Raw genomic sequence first — 6,000 nt, forward strand, 5'->3', positions numbered from 1 at the left:
GAGCAGCAGTTGGGGATGGCACCATGGCAACGCACCTGTACCCCCTCCAATGGGATTTCAGTCGGCAAGAGACAAGGGGGGAAAAACTCTGGCTGCCTCAAAAATCCAATTGGGATGACTGACTTACAACACACTTTTTGGCAATGTTGCCAATGGCTGCTGGCATAGGGGACATTCCTTGGGTGAAAGTCCTTTGGAAGCCAACTAAAGTCAGCCTCACCCCTGCCCCCCAGAACAACAGCATAGAAGAAGAAGAAGAAGAAGAAGAAGAAGAAGAAGAAGAAGAAGAAGAAGAAGAAGAAGAAGAAGAAGAAGAAGAAGAAGAAGAAGAAGAAGAAGAGTAGTAGTAGTTTGGATTTATATCCCCCCTTTCTCTCCTGTAGGAGACTCAAAGGGGCTTACAATCTCCTTGCCCTTCCCCGCTCACAACAAACACCCTGTGAGGTAGGTGAGGTAGGACTGAGAGAGCTCCGGAAAGCTGTGACTAGCCCAAGGTCACCCAGCTAGCGTGTGTGGGAGTGCACAGACTAATCTGAATTCCTCAGATAAGCCTCCACAACTCAAGCGGCAGAGCGGGGAATCAAACCCGGTTCCTCCAGATCAGAGTGCACCTGCTCTTAGCCACCACACCACTGCTGATCCCTTTTGTGGTGCAGTAACAATGGCATTCTTGGTTCCTGTATTGTGGTGCCTGTCTGCCTGGGCAACTTTCTTGATGCCTGCGTCCATGCCACTTTGCACAGTTCTGGTGGCGCAGGTGCTGGTGCAACCTTTCTGTCGCTTCCAGTGTGGCTTTGCCCCTGCCTTTTGGACTGCACAGTAGGGTTGAACCGGTGATCCACTGAACCAATGCCTTTTTCCAGTGGAGAACAACCTCATTTGATGGAAGCAATCTTTCTCCTTCGGAAAACAGATTAGTAGAAAAGAGTCATTTGATCTAACTTAAAGGAAGGGAGTCCCTGGATCCAACTCATGGCTTTCCTTAACAAAGTAGTAGTTGTAAATCATGAAGGTAAACATATTCAGTGCTTCATAAATGGGAAAATAAAGAAACCCTAAATTATACCACACATTCACCATGTCATATTGTAATCTATGTCCTTGGTTCAAGAGGGATGTGTAGAACTCCTGACTTTTCGGGAAATGTAGCTGATTTGGGGTGAAATGGGGGCATTTGAGCTCAGGAAAACAGTGCAGAGGAAAAGATTAAGCCACCTCTCTACAGTGGTTCTGATCTGATTCTGGCCTGTGTACACCTTGGAACTAGGGTTCTAGCATGAAACCATACTACTATTCTGATCAACAAGGATCAGATTCACATGGGAGGCAGGAGGACATTGAACTATCAATTGGCCCTCAGTATCATCTGTGCTAACCAGCAGGATTTCAGGCAAAAAAAACGATCTTTTCCATCACCTGCAGTCTAAGCCAATTTGATTTGAGATGCCAGGGACTGAATGTGGAATGGTCCTCATGCATTGTGTGCCCTCTCGTTGGGGCATATCACCTTCTCTTCCCCCCGCCTCAGTTTCCTGGTAAGCCATACATTCTGTCTTGGAGTAGCTTAATAGAGATGTTCTGAGAGGGCTGGACACAAGAATGGCCCTCACAGTATGCCACTGGAGCAGTCTAAACCATGACAGAGGTTCATCAATATTCATTAATGTTTGTTTACTCCTTTCAGCCAGTTTTCAGGATCCATGGCACACTACCCATTGACAGCAATTTGAATTAATGTTGCAAGCAGCACTTCAAGAAACGCTTTATGAAATGCACAAATAATGGTCCAGTAAATTATATTTGCCAACTTCCTTTTGACTAATTTGTTAGCAGCATTAAAAGAAAATAATCAATTTCGAGGAGCAGGACTGGTTGTTTATTTGCCCTTCATAGGCTGTTACAAAAATATCAGGCGTACTTGAGAGGAAAGTAACCCATTTATTCATGAAAGGGGAAAATATTTTGTGGATTTTCTCACTGCAGTGTGAACGTGTTGGATCCCTGCATTCTAGCATTTGTATGGGCACAGTGACATAGGTATTGATTTTTATGGAGGGGTGGGGGGGCATGCCCCCACCTGCCCCTGAGGGTGTGGCCATGCCTCCCCAATCCTGGCCCTGGCCTCAGTGCTTATAAAAGCAGCTCTCTGAGGCCAGGGATGGCAGACTCCCCTGCGAAACCCCCTCCCCCCCACTGGCTGGGCTCCCAGCCAGCAGCTAGGAAAAATTGAGCCTGGCACAAAATCTGAGTTTTGTGCCCCGCCCCTCGATAGGCAGCCGCTGTGATGCTGGAATCCACCTTCTTGTCTCTTGCCACCTGAAATCCCATTGGAGGGGGTGCAGGTGTGCTGCCATTGTGCCATCCCCAACCGCTGCTCTACCGCCCCCTTTTGGATACATACCTAATGTCCTCCATCTTTTATTCAGCTTCTTTCCTAGTTACAGAGCACAGGGAAGCACACATTGTCCTTCCACCATTTTGTTCTATCCGCAGCAATGTGAGGTAGGTTAAGCTGAGGGAGACCGATGAGCTCAACGTTACCTTATCAGCTTCATGTCACAAGTGAGGATTTGAATGCAGGTCTTCCCGGTCCTAGCACAGTACCAACCACTGCACCACACTGCCTCCCTGAATGCTGTCTGCTGGATTATAGTATCTGGTAAGATAACAGTTCAGTTCTGAACCAATGTTGTTATAGCTCAAGGTCTCAAAGAATTAATAATAGGACCTTTTCAGCGTACCCCAAAGTGAGATTTGGGTGTGGGGTAAATTCAGATCAAACATTCTGAATTTGAAGTGTCATGCTGGAGTGTCACAGTAGCCATCAGATTCATTATTTGTATTATGGGCTCAAGCATCTGTTGTGGAAGAAAGAGTCCCAGCTGTTTTTTCTGGAGCTCTCTGACATATTTCATAAGCACAATATGTTATTTTTATCCATATTTCAAATTCTTTACAAGACACTTTCTGCTTTCAATTAAAATTTCCCAAGTGATTTACCAGTGTGTTTTCTTAAGCTACAACGGTATTGTGCACAGTTTATATAAGAGAAGGATTCCTAATTTCTTTACCTGGCTGCCTTGGTTTTTGAGAGTGATGATAAGCAAAGTTCTTTTGCGGTTCCAGTGGCAGGGGTATGCAGCAAAATAAATAAATAAATCCAGATCTGGAGGCATTAGAGCTGAAAAATGTTAGTATTCCAAGTTTCCTGGATTCCAAATAGTGGTATGGGAATCTGTCTCCCTCCCACAAGGTTTCTGATATTTTTGGCTCCATTATTTCCTATGGAGAATCTTTCTGGACTTGGGAGGTTATGCATTTTTAAAGGTAGTGGCATCAAAATTGCAGAGAAACTGCTAGTGCCTTTTTTTTTTAAAACAACCCCTACATTTAAAGTCAATTGGACCAAGGGGTCCAATTCTGTAGCCCCTTTACAAGGTGTCCCCAGCCCTCCTCCATTATTTTCTATAGAGAAACCCCCCTGCAAACATGTAAAACTGAAGAATCTCTCCCACAGGAAGTTGATTGCAAGCTGTTCTAAACCCAACCAATGCAAACCCAAGTATCTGAAACTATGCAAAATACAGAAACCTGAGCAAATGTAAAATGCAAGAATCCACAAAAAAAAATCATAAATCTGACACAAACCAACCCAAGCAAAAAATCCAAACCTTTCAAAATCCACAAAAACACATGAAACTGAGAAAACCATACCTTAAAGCCTGGCAAGTCAATCCCAAGTCAATCCCATTTGATTCTGAATGTTTACAGGATTATAGGGTCTCAGTTTTTTGGTACCCTGAAAAATCGTGGAAATATTTGGCACCCAAATACATTCAGAAAATACCACTAAGATAGTTTTGATAGTTTTGAATATAATTTTGGACTGGGAATATCTCCATGCACATCTCTAGCGATATTCTAATAAATTTGACTTTGAATTCGACCTTGAAACAATTCAATGGAAAGAGAGAAAAAACACAAACACTGCCGAAAAACCCATTATGTGAAAAAAAAGTTAGTCACAAAGTAGGGAGCGGAACACATCTCTTCAATTCCATTTCTTTACTGTCTGAGAATTTTGCTCAGTATTAAGATCATTCTTAATTTCAGTTCTGGATAGATTTTTTTAAAAAAAATAATCCTGCACTGCAGCTGGCCTTAATTTTTCAGTTCCGTCTATTAATTTATCCATCACTTCTATTTCACCCTTATTCGAACAATCTCAGGACATCAATCATGGAGAGCCGGTGTGTTGTAGTGGTTAAGAGCAGGTGGACACTAATCTGGAGTGGCGGACTCTGATGTGTGAACTGGATTTGTTTCCCCACACTTACACGTGAAGTCTGCTGGGTGGCCTTGGGCCAGTAACAGTTCTCTCAGAATTCTCCCAGCCCCTTTTACCTCATGAAGTTTCTGTTGTGGGGAGAGGAAGGGAAGGAGTTTGTAAGCCCCTTTGAGTCTCCTTACAGGATAGAAGAAGAAAAAACTTCTTCTTTCCCCCATCGTATCCTCTCAACAATTTATGAGGTAGAGTAAGCTGGGAAAGAGTGAGGGTCCCAGTGTTAGTACATAATGAAACAGCAGTATAAATTAGGTTCGTGGCTCAGTGGTTGAACATCTGCACTGAATGAAGAAGGTTCTAGAGTCAGACCCTGGCATCTCCAGTTAAAAGGAATAGGAAATAGATGATGTGAAAGATCTCTGTCTGGAACCCTGGAGAGCTGCTGTCTGTCAGAGTAGTAGACCAAACTGACTTCGATAGACCAAGTTAGATTCATGTGACATAGATGAAGAAGAATTTGTCTTTATATCCCCATTTCTCTCCAGTAAGGAGTCTGAAAGCAGCTGACAAACTCTTTTCTCTTCCTCTCCCTACAACAGAAATCTTGTAGGTAGGTGGGGCTGAGAGAATTCTGAACAAACTCTGACTAGCCAAAGGTCACCCAACAGGAATGTAAGAGCAGGGAAACAAACATGCTTCACCAGATTAGAGTCCACTACACATGCAGAGGAATGGGAAATCAAACCTGGTTCTCCAAATTAGAGTTCACCTGCTCTTAACCACTACACCATGCTGTTCTTAGATGGTCTTACATTACATGTAGCATAAGTGCTGGATACAAGAAGAAGAAGAAGAAGAAGAAGAAGAGTTTGGATTTATATCCCACCTTTCTCTCCTGTAGGAGACTCAAAGGGGCTTACAATCTCCTTGCCCTTCCCCCCTCACAACAAACACCCTGTGAGGTGGGTGGGGCTGAGAGAGCTCTGAGAAGCTGTGACTAGCCCAAGGTCACCCAGCTGGTGTGTGTGGGAGAGCACAGGCTAATCTGAATTCCCCAGATAAGCCTCCACAGCTCAGGCGGCAGAGCGGAGAATCAAACCCAGTTCCTCCAGATTAGATACACAAGCTCTTAACCTCTTATGCCACTGCTGCTCCTTATGCCACTGCATAAACATGGCACAAAAACAGTGTAAAATACTGCTAAAATAATCAATGAGAGCCACAAAGACTGGGATAAACCAAAGACAGAGTATTAAATGAGACAAGAATAATTTAATAGGACTTTTGATCATCTTTAAAGTTCTGAAATGAATGATCAGAAACCTTGGACTGAGGGCAATTAATAAGGTTTTTTAAAAGCCAAAATATTCTTTTGACCAGAATTTTGACAGATTGGGAGACCATGTTTATTAACAGAAATGCAATAAGATCTCAAGATGCTCTAATTGCCTTTGATGCAATAGAGAAATAGAGATAAATAACAACATGCATGTATGATTAGTATTTTTGAAGAGTAGTCCTCTTAATCTTTTCCTAGATTCACTCAAATAGCACAGACTAGCTAAAGCTTGCCAAATCTTGAAAGCTAAGCAGAGTTGTTATGGTTAGCACTTGGATGGGAAACTACCAAAAAAATACAGGATTGCTCCGCAGAGGAAGGCAGTGACAAACCACCTCTGCTCATCTTTTTCCTTGAAAACCACACGAAGGATTGC

This window comes from Sphaerodactylus townsendi, linkage group LG04, assembly GCF_021028975.2.
Source record: "Sphaerodactylus townsendi isolate TG3544 linkage group LG04, MPM_Stown_v2.3, whole genome shotgun sequence".
NCBI classification, from domain to species: Eukaryota; Metazoa; Chordata; class Lepidosauria; order Squamata; family Sphaerodactylidae; genus Sphaerodactylus; species Sphaerodactylus townsendi.